Below are 23,261 nucleotides of genomic sequence, written 5' to 3'. Positions count from 1 at the left end.
AATTTCTGTTATTTGGACCTTTCGGTCGGTACTGTTCCGCTAGCTCGACGCTTCGAATGGTTCGCCCTTGATGATAAACACTCCAGTGACCACTTTCCATGTGTCCTTAGACTGCAGCCCCAAATGCCATATATGCGCCCACGGAGCTGGAAGTTTGGCAAAGCCGATTGGACACTTTTTTCGTCTCTAGCGATATTCGATGACAGTCACTTTCCTAGCGTCGATGATGAGGTCAAACACATTACAGATGTTATGCTTGCAGCTGCGGAACGTTCAATAAAACGCACCTCCGAATTGCCCTGGCGCCCCCCTGTTCCTTGGTGGAACGAGGCATGCCGTGATGCAATACGTGAGCGGCGACGTGCTCTTCGTGTTTTCCGCCACCATCCTACTTTGGCCAACTGTGTCCGCTATAAGCAGTTCCGTTCGCGATGCCGTCATGTTATTCGCGATAGCAAGAAGGCAAGCTGGAAATTCTTTATCAGCTCATTTAACACCTTCACTCCCTCCTCGGAAGTTTGGAGTCGGATTCGATGGTTATCAGGCGCGCCTAGTTTCTCCCCGGTCTCTGGGCTCACTGTCGCGCATGATACATTCGTGGACCCCGTCGCATTTTCTAACTCATTGGGTCAAAGCTTTGCTGGGATTTCGAGCTCTTCAAATTACCCGCCATCATTTCTCCCAAAGATATGTGCAGCGGAAGTGCAACCTCTTGTTTTCTCCTCTCAAAATCGCGAAACCTATAATACTGTTTTCTCCATGCGGGAACTCCAACATGCACTCTCTTCTTCTCGCTCCTCCGCCCCAGGACCGGATGGTATCCATGTCCAAATGTTGCTGCATTTATCAACCCATAGTCTGCATTACCTCCTTCACCTTTATAATCGAATTTGGACCGACAGTACTTTTCCCAGGCGATGGCGGGAAGCTATCGTCGTTCCTGTTCCGAAACATGGAAAGGACAAACTTCTCCCCTCTAACTATCGCCCCATTTCTCTCACGAGTAGTGTATGTAAGGTTTTGGAGCGTATGGTGAATTGCCATTTAGCTTGGTGGCTGGAGTCCCGCAGTCTTTTAACACCTGCCCAATGCGGATTCCAAAAGCATCGTTCTGCAGTTGACCGTGTTGTTGCTCTCTACACTTATATCATGAACAATTTTCTCCATAAACGCCAAACAGTAGCAATATTTTTTGATCTGGAGAGAGCATACGATACCTGTCGGATGACAGGCATCCTCCGCACACTTTTCTCTTGGGGCTTTCGATGTCGTCTGCCCCTTTTTCTCCGCGAATTTATGGCAGAGCGCATATTTAGAGTGCGGGTGAACAATACTCTCTCCCGTACTTTCTCCCAAGAAAACGGGGTACCCCAGGGCTCCATGCTGAGTGTTGTGCTGTTTGCTATTGCCATAAATCCAATTATGGATTGTCTCCTTCCTGATGTCTCGGGCTCCCTCTTTGTGGACGATTTTGCAAACTACTACAGCACTCAACGTACCAGCCGTCTTGAACGACGTCTTCAAGGATGTCTCGATCGCCTCCACACTTGGAGCATTGAAACCGGCTTCCGTTTTTCTTCCAGTAAGACCATTTGTGTTAATTTCTGGCGACGTAAGGAGTTTCTTCCACCCTCCTTACATCTAGGACCTGTCAACCTTCCGGTTTTGGACGTCGCTAAATTCTTGCATCTTATGTTTGACAGAAAACTGTGCTGGGCCTCCCACATTTGCTATCTATTGGCTCACTGTCGGCCATCCCTCAACAGCCCCCGTGTCCTGAATGGTACCTCCTGGGGAGCGGACAGAGTGGTCTGTCTCCACCTGTATCACACCTTAGTGGGCTTGAAATTGGACTATGGAATCACAGTTTACTCCTCTGCCTGGCCGTCTATTCTTCGTCGTCTCTACTCTATCCACCACCATGGATTACGTTTAGTGTCTGGAGCTTTTTACACCAGTCCTGTGGGAAGCCTTTATGCTGAGACTGCTGAACCTCCGCTGTCCAATCGGCGAGCAGTCCTTCTGAGTCTTTATGCTAGCCATCTGTCTTCCATACCTGCTAATCCAGCCCATGACATTTTTTTTCGACACCTCCTTTGATGTAGGGTATGCTGGCCGCCCCTCCTCCCTACTACCACCGGGAGTCTGCTTCCGTCAACTGCTCCATTCTCTTTCCTTCCGCTTTCCTAAGACCTTCTAGACAAGTTGGGGTACAGCACAGCCTTGGCTCCATCCCCGGATCTGCCTGTTCTGTGGCCTTTGTCAGTTTCCCAAGGATGGTACCCTTTCACTTGTTTATCGTCGGGCATTTGCTGCTCTATGTGCACAAATGAAGGAAGCCACATTTATTTACACTGATGGCTCGAAAACATCGTTAAGTGTAGGGAGTGCCTATATTGTTGGCGGCACCCCAAATCAATTTCGCCTTCCCGACCAGTGTTCGGTTTATTCTGCAGAGGTTTACGCTGTTCTCCAGGCTGTCCACTATATCCGCCGCCATCAGCAGATACAGTATGTTATCTGTTCATATTCACTCAGCTCTCTCCTCAGTCTCCAAGCTCTCTACCCTGTCGACCCTCTGGTCCACTGGATTCAGGACTGTCTGTGCTTGCTCCACCTGGGGGGCGTCTCGGTTGCGTTCCTCTGGCTCCCGGGACACGTTGGTATGTGTGGAAATGAGGCGGCCGTTATTGCAGCCAAGGCTGCAGTCTCTCTTCTTCGGCCAACTATTCAAGGATTCCCTTCGCCGATCTAGGGAGTGTTTTATGTCGTCATGTTGTTCATTTATGGCATGCACATTGGTCGACACTTCCCCCTAATAAATTGCGGGACGTGAAAGCTCTTCCCTGTGCTTGGACCTCTTCCTCCCGAACGCGTCGTCGGGTTGAGGTAATTTTAACTAGACTCCAGATAGGGCACTGTCTTCTTAGCCATCGACATCTTTTAAGCAGCAATCCTCCCCCACTCTGCCCCCACTGCTCTCAGCTGTGGACGGTAAGACACCTTTCAATTGAGTGCCCCTATTTTACTCTGTTATGCGCTCGTCTACAGCTGTCGCCTGATATATCGACAATTTTAGCAGATGACACGCGCTTGGCCGATCGCATTCTCGAGTTTATTAGTGCCAGTGAAATGACATCAGTCATTTGAAGCTTTTTTTGGGGACAACCAACCCCTTTGTGTAGTGGATTATTAAGCCTTCCTTCTGCTTTTAGTTTCTCCAATTTTTTGAGTTTCGCTCCCATTGCTGCTGGTTTCCATTTTCGGTTTTTACTGTTTCCTAAGTCATGGACCGGGCGCTAATGACCATAGCAATTTTGCGCCTTAAAACAAAACAAAAAAAAATCTAATGTGTAGTCACTGTCACTGAGGTCTTTCGAGTACAGAGATCCTCCTACCTGATAAGTTTCCCTGGTTGCTGGAGGTGGGAACTTATCCTCCAACACATGTCCACATACCAATACCTTAAAAGGCTTAACCTCTGTTAACATAATTGAGCCATCATTTGCATTATCATCTTTTAATTGTATTTTACACATTTTTTAAAATTTATTATTGCTCATTATATTCTGCATTGTTCTTTTCCCTCCCCACTCTCTGTATCTCTTTTTCTCCTCATTTGTGTAAGCACTACTCTTTCTCTCCATATCCATTATTACTTCTTACTCTGTCATCATCTCTGTAGTGAACCAGGCATATTGGTTACTGATGTACTACCTATGATGCACTTTCCCTGACAATGTCCCCCTTCCTTTTCTTACCCTCTTTTTGTTTCCTCATTCTCACAAAAGGTTATCCCCATTTGATTAACCCACATTTCCAAGTTTCCCAACCTGCGCAAGTCCCATACTTGAGGAAAGGAGTAACAGTTCTGAAAGCTACGATAGTAATGTGTGTCTATTTCCAGTAGTAATAATTCCACTCCTTAATTTAAGAACTAGTCAGCTAATTTTCTCATATTTTTGTAATAGTCTTGCATGCACTGTACTTTCAGTGAAATGTACTACGTAGGAAAAGGGAGGTCATGCTGATGGATGGCTAAATTTAGAAGGGTAGTGGAATGAGACTACGTGCTGAAGAGCAGGTTATCTAAAAATGGCTTGGTCTGAGGGATCCAGATGACCCATAAGTGCCACTAAACTCCTCCAGCAACTGCATGCCAGGTGTCCCTGAGGTGGGTAGTTCTTGGGGTCAGTTTCTGAATTTGGCCAATGTGATGGTTCTCATCCACGTACAGGGTGCAGAAAAATTGTATCACAAAATTTTAACCCTGGATAGCTGATGCCAGTCGGAATGAAAATTACCAATGTTGTGTAGGGCAACAAAACACAACTTTAAAAACTATGAAAACTTGGCGTCATGTGCTCCAATTGACTGCTGGATTGCCCTGTTGCCAGATACTCTGGACAATGCATGACCTTGCATGCTTTGCCTGCCAGAAATTGTGATGTATCCAGGGCAGCCTACACACTCAGTGGTAGCGCGTCAGCCTTCCACTCTGGGGGCTGGAGGTGAACCAACCAACCCAGCATCCATTGTTGTTTCATGATAAGATGTACTGGAAACAAACCCTTCAACAGCTGTTAGTTAGCATACAGAAAGTCTTTTACAAATTGTGTCAGCCCTGAAAAGGGCCTTTTCTGTGGCTAGGACATTGTTTACTTAAAGCAGGTGCTGGACCTGGTGACCCTCCATGCAACACAAGTTTGGTAGTGTTGAAAGGTGTTTTGCTGAACTCTTTCAAAGTTTACTGGCATTGCCTTAATGTGATTGGCGGCATGTTGAATGAGATGCATTAATTCATCTTTCTCCCTAGGTGATTTGCACCTGGGTGGGTGAACTGCAACCTTGAAGAATCCCCACAGAAAACTACCGGTGGTGTGTGGTCTGGGACCACAGGGACCATGTCCTATGAGCATGTCTGCCAGTTACCTGGTCATTGAAGAGTTCATCTAAATATCCACACACAGCAAGACTGTTAGGTGCAGGCGACTCATGCTGCAACCACATGCATAGCCGAATGTCCAGGGGAACACCTTCCAGCAGGCCGGGTAGCGTTTTTGCAAAAAGTGAAGGTAATTTGCCCTGGTAAGTTGAGGAGGTAGGTGGACCGGCCCAATAAGATGGTCAACCACAATACCTGCCCAAATGTTGAGCAAAAATTGTTCCTGGTGTGTGTGGACGTACATGTTGTGAGGATTTCCCCTTGCCCAGTAATGAACGTTTTGAGTGTTACAAAGGCCATCCCAATGGAAGGTGCACTCATACAGTAAACAACACAATGGCAGGGAAGTCAGGATCTCATGCAACACATCGCAGAAAACACCAGCGAAACCCTAGCCTGTGCTCATAGTCTGCGACAGGATTTAGGTCTTCAGCAAGGTGTAAAGTAAATAGATGCTGGCCATCATTCCTCAAAACCTCCCAGACTAACTGATGAGTGACCACAATGTTATGTCCGGTTGCTCGAGTACAGGTCATAGGTGTTTCCTCAATGCACTTGGGAACAGTCTCTTCAAATGCTGCATCCCCTAATGTTCGAGGTCTTCCAGCATCACCATGATATCCTGCTAACAAGCCTGTTTCACAAAGTCATGGGTGAATTGCTGTAAATGTTTGCAGGTGTGGGTGATGTCTTGCTGGGTACTGTTCATCATACAACCATTAGCTTCATGTGCATTATCGTCAGCTAGTTCATAAACAAAAACCATATCTTGCCGTTCTTCAAACAAATACTGTGCCACCATACTTACTGTACGACTAAGTCCTAGGTGACGTGTGTGTGCTCTGAAGTGAAGCTTTCATGTGAATGCCTCTTACATGAGGTAGAGACAAACAGCAAGACCTATTTGACACATATGCATATCGCATTCGAGCAGTGATGGGCGAGGGACGTTTGTGTGTGTGAACCGACTGTTGTAGCACTGCCAGACAAATAACAAATGGCAACATGGCAATCTCATCGCCAAATGGAACACGTGGCACCAAGTTTCCATAGTTTTAAAATGGTATGTTTTTGACCAGTGTGACATCAGTAATTTTGGGTTCTTCTGGCATCAGCTATCCTGGGATAAAATTTCGCAACACAATTTTTCTCCACCCTGTATAAAGGTGCATTGTTGGGAGCATCTCAGTTATTAAACACTGTCCTGTTTGATGTTGTGTAGCTCATCTCCCTCTCCCACTGATGTACCTTCAGATACTTAAATTCAGGAATTTATTGAAACCAAATGAGAAGTAGTAGAAGCTGTTGGGTTTAAGGACCAGCTTATCACTATCTAACTGAACATAGTGTAGTTAAGTTTAGGTAGGGCAGGAGCCGGATATGTTTGGAGATTTATAGCTGTTACCTGAGTTGCCTCACACTGTTCTTTCCCCTGTGTGTAAGACTTACACCAGAGGAGTTGTCGCGGGACAGTAGGGACACTGGTAACTCTGTGTGTAATACACTAGTCTGCAGTGACCTACGATATTTAGCGAGTATGTGAGCAGTGCTGAGCCTCGATTGAGTCTTCTTAGAAGGACTCTCAGTCCAGATAGCATTGTTTCTAAATCTCAGCCCCAAAGGTCAACATGACCAGTCTACATGCTGATCAAGAGCTGGCAAAACTTTCAAGTCAGTGTTGTCATGTGAAGGCCTGCCTGCCAGCCTGCCTGCCTGCCTTTGTGTTGGCTGTACCACATTTAAGTGTAGAGGTATACAGACGATGGCTCCTCATACAGATGAGGGTTCCTCACTTTGCTGTCAGTAGTGCAGGTTGTCAAGCAGTCGATCTTAATTATTTTCCATGAAGTTTCCTTAGAGCCCCAGAGACAGTTATTCTATGGTCAGCTCCATGGTACTGGAACCGTTCACATTTTTTCAATTATGTATCCGGTATAGCTCCTCTGACAACACAGATGAATCACTGCCAATCATAATTTCAAATACGACACACAGAATAATATATTCTAACGTGACGCTTCAGTAGCAGCAATAGGATGTTGGTGCTGACCCTAATGTGCTCTCCTTGTACTAATTAGTAGTCAAGTTTTGTTGCACAGTGAGAGAGTACGATATCTTAACCAGCAGTACTACATCTGAAACCTGTTTAAAAGACATGTCAACCTTACGTCTGTTGATGAGATGAACTTCAGAGTTAAAGCAGTTGATTGTGAACTATCTTAATCTGCAGTACACATGTTGTATTAGTCTCGCTCAGGTATTTGAGGCCCCGTTTGATTGTTTTAATGTTTGCCATCCTGTATGTAGATATGAGATCTTTATTTTATCATTAAAAAAGCTGAAACCGCAAAAAGAAAAGGAGATAAAACCCCTCTTAGTGCACAGCATGAACTAGTGGTGACTATTGCCATACAAAGAGTATTGATAGAGCTGGCAAAACAAAAATTGTCTAAATGTATTGTGCCTACTCACACAAGTTCTGACAAGTCTTTTTAGACCTTCAGATAACTTGCAGTGTTACTCAGAGAGAGATATTTGAAGCTAATACCACAAATAGGTTTTTATGAGCAGTTATGAGTATTATACAGAATCTTTTGGCTGTCAATATATTTTCATAAAATACTTTTCAGACAATTTTGTTCAGAAAAATTGTGTCCACCTGGGTAGTGGATCTAGTGTGGCACCAATTGCTTTTGTAGTAAACAGGATTCATGCACATAAAGGTGTCCAAACTAGTGCTCGGAATTTGTTGGTAACTTTTCAGTTTTTGGCATGTCCTCCAAACTGGTATCTACAGAATGTCACTTGCAGTTGTATGTTGTGGGATCTGAGGAATGTGCACAAGCATTGGTTTCCAAATCCTTGAAATTAAAGGCAACACATGTCACGGCTCTAAATGATACTTTAAGTCTAACCAGAAACAAGCATGGCTTTAAGTGAAGACTGTGCAGTAGGTTCCCCCTTAGTATGCCATGTGGGATGGACAGGTCCTCAATGTTTCACTTTTGATATTATTAACCATGGACCCACTGAGACTGCAGCTGTTTTTCTTCTTCTTCTTCTTTTTATCTGATTTGGTGTGATCCATTTACCTGAAGAAACTGTCCATTATAAGAGCTTAATGGTGACAGTTGAAGCTTAGAGAATGACATTCACTCTTGGCCTGTTTGCAAGAAGTCTTCTCAAAATAATGGAAGCAGTCTGTGTTGAAATATAAACCAAACTCGGTGTGTTTGCAGATCATGTGTATCATAATACACTTTGGTCATAGGTGCTCACTTCAAAGCAGTACTCATCACTGAAGAAAATTCTTCTCCAGTCCATGAGATTCTAGGTTGAAGATGTGTCAGGAGACAGTGCAGGCAGCAATGAGATACCAACCTGACTTTCACTAGCCATATAGCCCAACAACCAGTAGTGGTCTGATGTGCTATTTATATTCATAGCAGGAGCCACTTTGGTTATCATCCATGGCATCCTCTCAGCACAGTGGTAGACAACCATATTCTATGCCCCATTTTGTTGACATTCATTGCATTCTGGGCTTACATTGAATCAAAATAATATCCACTCTTACATGGCAAGGCATTCTACTGCTTTGTCTTCATGCTTGGCAAATGTTACCTTGGCCAACAATATGAGTGGATCTCTTCTGACAAAGAATGTTTGCAGCATTATGGACACAGCGCTTGAACTGTCTTGGGATTTTGATGAGAAAGCACACCATTTGGCCATAATTTGGCATGGTATCCCTTAGGAGGATATTAAACATCTCTGTCTGCCAAGCCGGCCATGGTGGCCAAATGGTTCTAGGCACTTCAGTCTGGAACCACGCGACCGGTATGGTCGCAGGTTCGAATCCTGCCTGTGGCATGGCTGTGTGTGATGTCCTTAGATTAGTTAGGTTTAAGTAGTTCTTAGTTCTAGGGGACTGATGACTTCCGATGTTAAGTCCCATAGTGCTCAGAGCCATTTGACCCATTTGAATCTGTCAGCCAATAACAGGCTGAAAATTGCTTGCATAAGGGCCAGAGTTGGACCAAAGCATTATGGACTTGCTGAATTTGTGAAGCTCTTTTTCTGGGAAAAATCATCCAATTTTTTCTAAAATTGTTGTTTATCTGTATATTTACATCAGATCCATGAATTTCCGTCCCATTTAGATAATTACTTTGTAGTGCTTCATTTTATTTGCCTCCGGTTGTAAATGTCAGAAGCAACTATTACAGAGGGGCAGTATTCAATAGGTTCTCTTCAGAAGTGGGAATGTTTTGTGTAACCTGACAGCTAGTCAAACCTCCCTTCGTCATTGAGTACAATTGTGCTGTGTGGTGCTGCTCAGTTCAGAGGTATGCCGGCTTGAAACCTGGTGGTGTATGAAATTTTCAATGCCATTATTTGACCATCATGGAGAGTAGAAGTGGTAGCATAAATATCCTGCTCATCAGCTTTTCAATCACTATCCCAGATTAAATTCCAAATATTTTTTCAGTGTGTTACAATGTGGTGACTGACTACATTGTTGATAGTGATCTGTCTGTCAGATGGGGACTTGAAGCTTGGTGGCCCTGTCAGTGCTAATTGAGAAGAGTAGGCTATGAATCAGTATCATGTTTCACCCTCTTTTTCTTCTCTCCTCATTATCAAATCACACACTCACACAGAAAAAACACACACACACACACACACACACACACACACACACACACACACACACTCTCTCTCTCTCTCTCTCTCTCTCTCTCTCTCTCTCTCTCTCTCTCTCTCTCTCTCTCTCTCTCTCCCTCCCTCCCTCCCTCCCTCCCTCTCTCCCCTGGAGAGCCAACCACAACTAAGCCATGTTGCTTTTGGCTTACTTGGCACATAGTGATCATCAGTTTAATTGGACTATACAATTTCATAGCTTTTTGTGGGATGTTTAAAATAGTCCAAATTCTTCTTCTCAAACATCCACTGATGAAAATGTCTTCCACCGGTCAAAATAGAAAGCATAACAAAACAGGAATCTTTGTTGAAACCAAATAGAAAACAAAATATGGACAAAAGAGCAAAAAGTAAATCTTTAGAAATCTCATTGTTATAAAGTGGATGGTGGTGATGGTGAAGAGGACTGTAATATAAAAAATGGGTTCATTGCTGCCCTTCTAGTGTCAATGGTGTTAAAGGATTGATCTGCATTCCCCATGAGGCATGTGAGACTATAGTTTTGTTGTTTCAGGTGACGAGTAATTTCAGAGAGTAACTTTGTAAGTAAAGTGATTTGACACGAGATGAGTTATTACATTTTATTTATTCTTTACAGGTTACTCACACTTGTACTGCTATCAACAAAAGATGCATAACTGGTGGATGAGCTGACTAGAAAGTCCTTCTGTGCTTTCTTTGCATGAATTTCTCATAGACTTAATTGATGTGTAATCTTCTCAGCAACTCGTATCTTTGTTTTCCTAAATGAAGGGAACTCTGAACCTTAAGCATTTGTCACCTTTTGTTCCTTATTTGTCTCTGTTTGCTGTAATGCAGAACTTCTTTTTACAATCTAGATAAGATTTGAGTGTTGATGATAATTATTAATATGTCTTTATTTATATTTTCAGGAGTGCCCGATGAGATAAAGAGGATATTTTTGAAGGGTGTACCTCGATGTTGGAGACACTACTGTTCAGAGTGGACAACGAATGAAGGTTCTTAATTTCATATTTTTTATTTTTTTTTTATTTTTTTTTATTTTTTTTTTATTTTTTTTTTATTTTTGCTGAAGCTAAATTATTTACAGTTCATAATGAACTCACAATTGGCAAAACATTTTGGAATAGTCCCTCATTTCAACCTGGCAATGGGAAGGGATTTTCGATCAAATGATACCTATACAAAGATTACTAAACTACTGCATATTGACATTTCAGCACACCTCTCAAGTGTATATGGAACAAATGGCAATAGTTGTAATGGAATATTGACCTCTATTATACAGTTCATCACACTAATCATCAGTGTCAGGAATTCTTCAATATGATCCATGTTGGCCCTTGCGGGACATGTTGATAACACATGAAGAACTATCTGCCATTACACACCAAAGATGGTAATGAAGATTTGCCTCATTTGTAGAATGTGTGTACACATCTTCCATGCGCTATTGAAATCCACAAATTGCCCAAGGCTTGTAAAGTCCATTGGTTTCCCCCTGGGTGCAGGACAGTTTCAGGCATGGCAGAGAAGACCTTTGTTGCCAGTAGCATTCCAATTTATCAGTGGCATTGAATACATCTTCAGGGCGAAACCGGGTCATAAGAATTCTGGTATATGTGTAGCAGTGCCCTTTTACATCTTACCTATGGAGGTGGAATGTGACACAAGATAGGTAACTAATGTGTGAAAATAGACTGTAAACACCTACTGACAATGGGCATGGATTGGTTAAGTTGTACATATATCTTTTTCACATATGAACTATTGTGCTAGATGGACACACTGGAGACGTACTCTGCTGTTGAGTGAAGAGACTGATGCTGCCCAACTAGACTACAGAGCTTTGGCAGAATATTGTTGGTGCTTTTGAGCTTTCCAGGTGTTGGTGTTAACTGCTGCTTAAAAGGTAGTGTCAGGCCCCAAGGAATTTTGGATGCATGTTATGATAGTCTGTCTCCCTCAAAATGGACATCAAGGGCTCTGTGTGTCAATCAGAGATGTCAAAACATGCAACTTCAGTTGTTGTTGTGGTAGGTTGTAACCTCCCTTTATTGGAAGTATTGGCTGAAGATGTCTAAATCAGAAGCTGTTGCAAATTCCTGTGTTGCATAGATGTTGACCAATCATCTGCATAGCCAAGAAGAAGAAAAGAAGAGAAAAAAAGAAAAAAAAAAAGATAATGGTTCAGGTATATCTGCCAATGTTACAATCTGACGATGAAGAGAGAGTGAAAGTATATGACAAAATGTGTATGCAAGGAGCATGGAAATCTAATGAGTGAGTGAGTGGAATGCTATAGTAAGGCAATGTAATAGAAGGCAGGGTTGAAGAGTATGAGCTTGACAATAGGAGTGATGAAGTAAAAAACACAAATTCAATTGTTCTGTAAGTTTTACTTATTAATTATGAATATGCTATTCAAAAATTACTGGAGGAGGAGGTATATTGGGAAATTCCTAGAGGCCTGAGAATATTCTAGCTGGATTACATCATTTTGAGACATTTTGCAAAATCAGATATTGGATTGCAAGGTGTACTCAGGAGCAGATACAGTCTTCTCACAATTTAGTAATGATGAAAAATAGACTGAAGTTTCAGAGAATTGTCCAGAACTATTAGTGGTGAGGGAAGTGGGGTTCATTGGAAGTAATGATGCATATGTGAAGTTCTGAGAGGCAGTAAATAGTGTGATAATGAATACTGCAATAGGCAGGTCAGTTGAAGAGAAAGGGATTATCTGAAAAGGACAATCACAGAACCTGGATTTAGACAAACTTAAGTATGCACAAGATAACTGTAAAGAAACATTGTGTTGCAGAAGTTATACTGGAACTGATTCATAAAGTAAGTAACTACAAAAATGTGCAGTAAGAGATAGGAATACATCAATATAAGTCACCTAAGTGTAAAATAAACAGGAAAGCAGTCAAGCTGAAGTGAAATGACTGCAAAAAAAGTCTGAAGAAATCATATATGAAATAGTCATGGGGTTGGACTATTCAGCATAAATATAAGTCAATGCAACCTTTGGTGAAAATAGAAGCCAAAGGAGCAAACAGTAAAGAGTGTGCAAAAGTAATTCCACTGTTCAACTTAGAGGAGTGAGATGATAGGTGGAAAGAGTAGATTAAGGCCCCTATGTGGGGTAGGATTTGTCTGAAGGCATGAACAAGAAGGTTTAGAAGACATAGCTGATTCAATGAAGATTAAGAGTTAAACAAGTATTGGGAGACATGCAATCTAACAATGCTAGAGGCACAGTTAACATTTCCGTAAGTCATAAAGGAAAGGGGAGGGGGGGATGTCAGGGTGGTTGGGAGGTGGGAGGGAGGGAGGATTGTAAATTTGGAAGGAGCACAGAACTGTATAGAAGTCAATTAAGTATTGTGGAAAACTAGAAAAGGAGAGGATCAAAATGTTTGTGATGTGGTTCTACATAGGAATGTTGTGAATTCAGTGAATTTATATGACAAAAAAATGTAGAGTTTCACCACAGAAACAATGACAAGAAGGGACAAAATGATAGGTTGTGTGTTGACAGAGCAACAAGTAACTTCCGTCATACTTGAGGGAGCTATAAAAGTAAGAACTTCAGGGCAAAGCAGAGACTGGAATATGTCCAGAAAATAATTGCATGTTTTACACTGTGAGGTGAAATAGTTGGGATAGGATAAGAGTTCAACTTCTTTTTTAAACTGCTTGTTCAGTGTACAGAGTGAATAACATTGTGGATAAGCTCCAGTCCTCCTTCTCACTCCTTTCCAAAACATTATTCCCATTATGTGCCTTTCAACACTTAGTTTGCAGTGTGGCATCAGCACAAATTCCAAATAACTTCTCTCTCCATGTAAAGAATGTCAAACTAAATACTTTTTATCCATCTAAATTTCCAGATTGTTATTTTATTGAGAAAACAGTTTTGGTGGTACATTATGACATATTTAGGCACCATTCCCACCTCTGGTCTGATCAGAATAGGGGCCTGTATTCAATGACTGGCATCTGTGGATTTGTGATACAATGATCACTTCAAACATCATCTGCTGACTGTTAAATTGTACAGATTAGACAGTCTGTACTGAGAAGGCAAGGTCCCACAACCATCTGTGAGAAGATGGATGTATAGTCTTCCTTTCCATGTGTTATTATAGAGGTCAAATGCTCCATCTTGTGGGTTATGTGTATGACATTCTGTATGTGTCTGGCTTTTGTGCATTAGAACTGAAGGCCTACTCGTTGTTCTTCACTACTCAACATTTGTCCTAGTCTCAGGGTAGTGAGTCATGTTTCTTTGTCAGTAAATATATCCATTTGAAATTGGACCTTTCCCTATCACCTATAGCTCTGTAAAATATTCTGCAGGCCTCCATTATTGTGGTCAAGGCTGTGAGATGGATATCTTAAACTAGACTGACTTCAGTAGTCTAATGCAGTACTTCTATCATATTCTAAAGCTGCTCTCAGTCTGGCCACCATTTTACAGTATATGCTTCTGAGTGTTAAAAGTATTCATCTCATCTTTTCCTCATTTCTGTGATTAACCTAGTGTGTAACAAGTCCCATATAGAAAACTGAAGATTTACATGAATGGCACTGATAATTGTTTCCTAAGGAGTTAATGTATCTCATTACTTTTACCTACCTTCACTTTGCAAATCATCATCATCATCAATGTTCTGCCAAAAGCCAGGTTTTCGTATGGTAGTTCTCCAGGCTGTCCGGTCTTTTGCAATCTCTTCAGATCTGCATAATTTTCTCTTCCATTTATGTCATTTGTCATCTATTATCTTCTATCTCCTTCTTCCTCTCAGTCTTCTCCCACAAACCCATCTACATCTACAACCATACTCCACAAACCACCTGACAGTGTGTGGTGGAGGGTACCTTGAGTACCTCTATCAGTTCTCCCTTCTATTCCAGTCTTGTATTGTTCGTGGAAAGAAGGACTGTCGGTATGCCTCTCTGTGGGCTCTAATCTCTCTGATTTTATCCTTGTGCTCTCTTCATGAGATATACGTAGGAGGGAGAGATATATTGCTTGACTCCTCCGTGAACGTATGTTCTGGAAACTTCAACAAAAGCCCGTACCGAGCTACTGAGCATCTCTCCTGCAGAGTCTTGCACTGGAGTTTATCTATCATCTCCATAACGCTTTTACGATTACTAAATGATCCTGTAACGAAGTATGCTGCTCTCAGTTGGATCTTCTCTCTCTCTTCTATCAACCCTATCTGGTATGGATCCCACGCTGGTGAGCAGTATTAAAGCAGTGGACAAACAAGTGTACTGTAACCTACTTCCTTTGTTTTTGGATTGCATTTACTTAGGATTCTTCCAATGAATCTCAGTCTGGCATCTGCTTTACAGACGATCAACTTTATATGATCATTCTATTTTAAATCACTCCTAATGCCTACTCCCAGATAATTTATTGAATTAACTACTTCCATTTGCTGACCTGCTATATTGTAGCTAAATGATAAGGGATCTTCCTTTCTATGTATTCGCAGCACATTACACTTGTCTACATTGAGATTCAGTTGCCATTCCCTGCACCATGCGCCCATTCGCTGCAGATCCTCCTGCATTTCAGTACAATTTTCCATTGTTACAACCTCTCGATACACCACAGCATCATCCGGAAAAAGCCTCAGTGAACTTCCGATGTCATCCACAAGCTCATTTATGTATATTGTGAATAGCTACGGTCGTACGACACTCCCCTGTGGCACACCTGAAATCACTCTTACTTCGGAAGACATCTCTCCATTGAGGATGACATGCTGCATTCTGCTATCTAGGAACTCTTCAATCCAATCACACAATTGGCCTGATAGCACATATGCTCTTACTTTGTTCATTAAATGACAGTGGGGAACTGTATCGAATGCCTTGCGGAAGTCAAGAAACACTGCATCTACCTGCAAAACCTTATCTATGGCTCTCTGAGTCTCGTGGACGTACAGTGCGAGCTGGGTTTCACACGATCGTCTTTTTCGAAACCCATGCTGATTCTTACAGAGTAGATTTCTAGTCTCCAGAAAAGTCATTATACTCGAACATAATACGTGTTCCAAAATTCTACAACTGATAGATGTTAGAGATATAGGTCTATAGTTCCGCACATCTGTTCGACGTCCCTTCTTGAAAATGGGGATGACCTGTGCACTTATCCAATCCTTTGGAATCCTATGCTCTTCTAGAGACCTACTGTACACCACTGCAAGAAGGGGGGCAAGTTCCTTCGCGTACTCTGTGTAAAATCAAACTGGTATCCCATCAGGTCCAGTGGCCTTTCCTCTTCTGAGCGATTTTAATTGTTTCTCTATTCCTCTGTCGTCTATTTTGATACCTACCATTTTGTCGTCTGTGTAACAATCTAGAGAAGGAACTACAGTGCAGTCTTCCTCTGTGAAACAGCTTTGGAAAAAGGCATTTAGTATTTCAGCCATTAGTCTGTCATCCTGTGTTTCAGTACCATTTTGGTCACAGAGTAACTGGACATTCTGTTTTGATCCACCTACCGCTTTGACATAAGACCAAAATTTCTTAGGATTTTCTGCCAAGTCAGTACATAGAACTTTACTTTCGAATTCATTGAACACCTCTCGCATAGCCCTCCTCACACTACATTTGGCTTCGCGTAATTTTTGTTTGTCTGCAAGGCTTTGGCTATGTTTATGTTTGCTATTAAGTTCCCTTAGCTTCCGCAGCAGTTTTCTAACTTGGTTGTTGTACCATGGTGGCTCTTTTCCATCTCTTACGATCTTGCTTGGCACATACTCATCTAACACACATTGTACGACGGTTTTGAACTTTGTCCACTGATCCTCAACACTATGTGTACTTGAGACAAAACTTTTGTGTTCAGCCATCAGGTACTCTGAAATCTGCTTTTAGTCACTTTTGCTTAGCAGAAAAATCTTCCTAGCTCTTTTAATATTTGTATTTACAGCTGAAATCATTGATGTAGTAACCACTTTATGATCGCCGATTCCCTGTTCTGCGTTAACTGATTCAAATAGTTTGGGTCTGTTTGTCAACAGAAGCTCTAATATGTTATTGACATGAGTCGGTTCTCTGTTTAACTTCTCAAGGTTGTTTTCAGATAAAGCACTTAAAAAAAATTTCACTGCATTCTTTGTTCCTGCCATCCGTTATGAACATTCGAGACTCCCAGTCTGTATCTGGTAAATTAAAATCTGCACCCAAAACTATAACATGGTGGGGAAATCTACTTGAAATGTTTTCCAAATTGTCCTTGAGGTGCTCAGCCACAACAGCTCCTGAGCCAGGGGGCCTATAGAGACATCCAATTACCATGTCTGAGCCTGCTTTATCCGTGACCTTCACCCAAATTATTTCACATTACGGAACTCCGTCAATTTCCTTCGATACTATTGGACTTCTCATCACGCCTCCCCCTTCACTGGCCAGCCTGTCGCTGCGGTATACATTCCAATCTGAGTTTAGAATTTCATTACTGTTTACGTCTGGTTTCAGCCAACTTTCTGTCCCTAGTACTATGTGGGCATTGTGACCGTTTATTAATGACAGCAGTTCTGGGACATTTCTATAGACACCCCTGCAGTTTACTATTAGCAGATTAATATTGTTATTCCCTGTTGCATTTTGCCTACTGCTACCTTGCCACATCTCAGGAGGCATCTTGTCAGGCCTAGGGAGGGAATTCTCTAACCTAAATACCCCACATGTGCACTCCACCCGTAGTCCGCTACCCTTGTGGCCGCTTCCTGCGTGTAGTGTATGCCTGACCTAGTCTCCATCCAATATCGGACATCGAGAAATTTGCACCCCAGATCTCTGCAGAATCATCTGAGTCTTAGGTTTTAGCCTTGCACTCGGCTCCAAACCAGAGGACCGCGATCGGTTCTGGGACCGACACTATAAATAGTTAGCTCAGATTCCACCCCGTGAGCGAGGCTTTCCGCCTTCACGATCTCTGCCAACTGCCTGTATGAACTGAGGATGACCTCTGAACCCAGACAGCAGGAGTCATTGGTGCCAACATGAGCAACAATTTGCAGTCGGGTGCACCCACTGCTCTCTATCGCCGCCAGCAGAGCCTCTTCCACATCTCGGATGAGGCCTCCCCGGCAAGCAGACAGAGTGAACACTGGCCTTCTTCCCTGACCTTTCCGCTATTTCCCTAAGGGGCTCCATCACCTGCCTAACGTTGGAGCTCCCAACCACTAATAAACCCCTCCCCCCATGTGCCTGCTCAGATCTTGCTGAAGGAGCGGCCACATGTCCACTCGCAGGCAGAGTGGGCGATGCCACACGGCCAGCCGCCACATTGACCCTCCTCCTTCTGTGCCGTGAATGCCGCTGAACCTACCACTCCCCTTGGGGAGAGGATGGCCCAACCACGCCCGGTACCCGTGAAGATGTCTCGACAGCAGTGACATGGGTGAAGCATGTAACACCTGGGGTGTACCATGCAATGCACCAGACTCCCCACTGCTGCTACACTCTGAGGCAGCTGCCTGAAGATGGCTGACCGCGGCTATCAACACATTCAGCTGTTTGCGAACAGTGGCCAGCTCCTCCTGCGTCCGTACACAGCAGTCACACATCCTATCCACCATAAGAAATCAATTTACTGTAGAGAGTTAATCAACTTTTAAGTAGACTGGTAATTCACTAAAGGTGGCTGATATTTGACTAAACTGTGGTTGCTATACACTTCTTGTAGAAAACAATGAAAATAGCACTACCTGTCTCTGGACTGTATTGAAAACAAACACTAGCACTACTGGCACTGTGGCTGACTAAAGGGACTCTCTCTGACTGTATTCAAAACAAACACGAAATCGTTGGGACACTATTACTAGCACTCGTCAATTAAAGCTTCGTAAAAGCAAAAACACACAGAAGAAGTGACAAGTAAGAAAAATACAGTTAATACTTAAATTAATGTAGCTCGCTGCACAGCAGACATGACACACACGGCTGTTACGACGACACCAATCCGTCCAAATCATCTATTAGCAAGCACTCCCTTCTCAGTGAATGTCCCAACCAGTTCTATTTCCTTTCCCTTAAAACCTTCAGCAGACACGTTCTCTCACCAACCCTTTCCAGTACTTCTCCATTACTGACTCTTTCCATCCAGCTTATTCTCTCCATTCTCATCCACATCCGCACCTCAAATGCTTCTAACGTTTTTTGATCCTCTCGTCACAGTGTCCATGTTTCTGTCCTATATAGTGCCACACTCCAGACAAAACATTTGCCAAGCCTTTACATTAGACCTTTATCTCATTTGCCAAATTTGCATTCCCAATTCTACGTAACTAGCTCTGGAATCCCAGCTTTATTATGTACTGTGTTCTTCCTGTATCTCCTAGACCCCCATATCATAATACATTTTACACTATACACAAGAATAGAATCAAATGGCCCATGAAAGAACATAATTTTATATGGAAAATATTGGGGAGTGAACTACGCATCAAACAAATTTATTCAAGATAAGAACTTCATAACCAAGTCAAATACTATCTGAAGATAGGCTCATCCTGTCTATTAACGTCTGGAGACAAAAAATAACTTTTCTTTGCTAATCTTTTCAATTCACCAGGCAGACCCAATGCCTGTTTGTGTCCTTCAAATGGATCTGGTAGCTCATATCTCACTCCAGCTGACTTACAACCGATGTTCAGCTTTTTGTGGATGCACAATGACCACTAAACTTCAGATTTAAATGAGTGTCTGGTGCATGTAGTGGGGGATTGGAATGTGCACAACATCTAAGGACCACAATTGTAAAAAACTTTCTCTACAGCATGAGATCTGTCACCTAAATACCTTCTTGGTTTCCTCCACTTCCATGAGATTCCCACTGAGTGACATCCTTCAGACACCCCCCACCTCCCACCTATCTAGTATTTGTCTGATGTCTGGCAAATTCTTTTCTAGTTCTGTGTTGTGATTATGGACTTCTCCTATGCTATCTTGTTCTATCTTTTTCCTGATGACTGCTGGCCATTTTCTGTATATCCACAAGGTACTCTCCCTGCAAGGCACGTTTTACGCAATTGGCACACCAATAAGTTCATTAGTGAGGCGTAGTGGACTACTCAGGATCTTTTTCTTTTTTTTCTCTTCTGTATTATTTGATTGTGAGCTGCTGAATCAGGAAGTATTTGAAGCTGGTGCTTTTGGTCTCCTCTTGAGCGACTAAGGAGAGATGACATTGTAAAGTTGTATAGGCGTGTCTGTTGTGACTAAAGTCTGACAGTGGTCTTCGCATTTTCACAAGCCCCCCCCCCTCCCCCCCTCCCCCCCTCCCCCCTCCCACCCTTGCATTTTCCTTTTCCTCTTATTTACCCCTCATTGGCCACACACAAGCACACACTAGAACAGAATGTCCTAGTAATTATTAAGACAAGAACTTTACAAAATTAAAACCATCAACAGCGGCATATTGTGTCACACAAGATGTTCATCTTCAGTGTAATTGTAAGATTTTATTATTTAAACTATGAATACATTGGTTCACATTTCAGTCACATATTTGATTTTTAACCCATCAGCTGTATTACAGGTGCACTACTTTTATTTTTCAGAATTATTTGTTATAGATATGAAATTATGTACATGTTTTATTTTTATCACAAATAAAATCATAACTAAGAAACAGTACACTGCTAAAAAGTACCATTACACAGAATGTGTTTTTGTATTGTAGCAAATACCAGGAGCATCTTGGACCAAGAAACACTAGAAGAAGCTGGCATTAAAACAAGCAGAAGTGGTCGTCCGCTGATACGGTGTATGAAACACTGGCTAGGTAGTAACATTATACTCATTTACATCTCTTTGTTGATCATAAACAACTTAATGATAGATATTTAGAGTTACGTTACAGTTTCTACAAACATTATTCCTCAGATTCAAATTTTTGTTCACTTGGGGTAAGTGTTAAATACCTGTGGATTTTGAAGCTGTAGTAAATGTCCTCATAGTAAATATTTCACTCTTCAGTGGAGTGTGCTCCGATATGAAAATTGGTGACAGATTAAAACTCTGTGGAGGACTCAGACTTGCACTGGGGACCTTTGCCTTTCATGTGCATGTGCTCTGCTAACTGAACTTCCAAGAAAAAGTCATTTGTGCCAATAAATGTCTTTCAGCAAGATTTTGTCTGATTCTGTTTCTCTCTCTCTCTCTCTGACTCTCTCTCTCTCTCTCACACACACACACACACACACACACACACACACACACACACACACACACACACACACACACACACACACAAACGCAACTTGCACACACATATGCAGTCTCAGAGAACTGAAACCACACTGCGAACAGCAGCCCCAGTGCATTATGGGAGTGGCAACTGGGTGGGGGCAAGGAGGGAGGCTTTGGCGGGTAGGGAAGGGATAGATAGTATGGTGAGAGTGGCAGACAGTGAAGTGTTGCAGTTTAGATGGAGGGTAGAAGAGAAGGTGTGGAGAGGGGAGGAGATAAGTAGCAGAAAGGAGAGGAACAAAAGATATTAAAAGGCTGGGTGTGGCGGTGAAATGACGGCTGTGTAGTGCTGGCATGGGAACAGGGAGGAGGCTGGATGGGTGAGGACAGTGACTTCCTGCCACAGCCTCCTCATTGCTCCCACCCAGAGGCCACTCCCATCATGCACTGGTGCTGCTGTTTGCAGTTTGGTTTCAGCTCTCTCAGACTGCAGATGTATGTGCAAGTTGCGCACGGGGCGTGTGTGTGTGTGTGTGTGTGTGTGTGTGTGTGTGTGTGTGTGTGTGTGTGTGTGTGTGTGTGTGTGTGTTTGTGTGTTTTTGTGTGTGTGTGTGTGTGTGTGTGTGTGTGTGTTTTGTGTGTTTTTGTGTGTTTTTTTGTGTGGGTGGGTGGGTGTGCTGCTGACAAAGTCCTTTTTGGCCGAAAGCTTTGATTGTGTGAATCTTTTTATTGTGCCTATCATGACTCAGCATCTCTGCCAGTTGGTGAGTAGCAACTTTGCTTCACTTGTATTGTTATATATAATATTCATAGTACTAAAGTAAATGTCTTTCAGAAACATTTTCCTCTGTTTCTGTTCACATTTTAACTACTCTACATACATCTGTTTTTATAAGTAATGTTCTTTGTGCAGGTGAGGACTCTGCGTCATATATTGAGCAGAGGTTGAAGAGAATGAGACAAGAGTAGGAGAACATACTATACAGGTATGAAGTAGATTATTAAAATATCCTTAAAGTCATGCAAAGTAATTTGGCCACAAAGTTTGTTTGAAGCAGAAGTTCTCATTAATCTGTCCAACTCTCAAAGCTCTCTTTCTCTGGATTTAATTTCAGGATTGTACCTTGATTTTTGGATCTGCTCAGTATCATAGACATGCAGGAACTGTTTCCATTTTACACTAGTAAAGTTGTGCATTATCAGAAATGATTGCTTCTTGATTGCCAACATGTGGAGTGTTTTATTTAATAATTTGTCATGTTGTCACTGTACTAGTGGCACTTTCCAAGATATGTAAGTTGACCTATTTTGAAGATAGCTCTCATATTGCAAAAATGTGTTTAACACCTGCACAGCCCCAGGGAAGGGGCCCATCTAAAGTCAATGGCAAGGGTTTGTAGGGGTTTCTTGGCAATGATTAGGTGTAGCTCATATTTGGAGCCATGGTTCAAAGGTTTAACGTTTTGACAGACTAGGCATTTATGGATAATCCATTAAACTCTCCTTTGGAGGAAAGGAAAATAGCAATAGACATTGATTTTCCCTGCACATTTGGCCACTCCAGGATCCCCAGTGCAATGAAGAAGAAAGCTTAAAGGTTGGTGATCACAATATGATTTGGTGTGATTACCGACAAAACAATGATGGAATTTCCTAAAAACGAACATAATTGTGAGAGCTTCTAATTCAGTGGCTGTGTAGGCTCATTATTAAAGGGTATTGTACAGACAGATCATCTATTGTAAATATGTATGATTTTGAAGAGATAATCTCCCAACCTGGTGAATGAAGGACCAGTTGTCAAACAAAAATCCTGATACATATCCAGTTGGTACAACAATTGTGAATTAGCTAGTGCATCTTTGATCTTGATGAAAGCAGATTGGCACACTTCTGACGAAATTTATGATATGTTTGTGTAGTAACTTTAGTAATGGTTCTGCATTTATTAATTGGCCTGGGATGAAATTACAATAGAAGTTGGCTGGGATACTGGAAAGTAATGAACTGCTTGTATTTTTGTTGCAGTTAGGATACCTTGAGGCATAATAATGTGCCCCAAGAAATTTATTCTTTCACTACCGAGTGGCAGTCAACAAATCTTCCACATATAAAGTAATTCTTTTATGAATTACAGGCCTAATACATAGTCTAGTGCTGCTGTAATCACAGCACCACTCACATTGAGAGTAAATGACGTCATTCTAAACTGGTCGCTATGACCTGTAAAAATAAAAGCAGGTTACTTTAGAGAGGCTCTGTCTAGAAGTTTCTGTCGGTATGACACTTAAAATAATGGAAATGAAGTATGTGATCCCTTTGATGTTGATGAAAATTTTCTGGTCAGATTCTCACAGAATGATTATTTTATTAATTTCCCTTGTGGGCAATACCAGCTTAA

Source organism: Schistocerca nitens, unplaced genomic scaffold (genome assembly GCF_023898315.1).
Source record: "Schistocerca nitens isolate TAMUIC-IGC-003100 unplaced genomic scaffold, iqSchNite1.1 HiC_scaffold_380, whole genome shotgun sequence".
NCBI lineage: Eukaryota > Metazoa > Arthropoda > Insecta > Orthoptera > Acrididae > Schistocerca > Schistocerca nitens.
Note: the sequence above shows the minus strand (reverse complement) of the source record.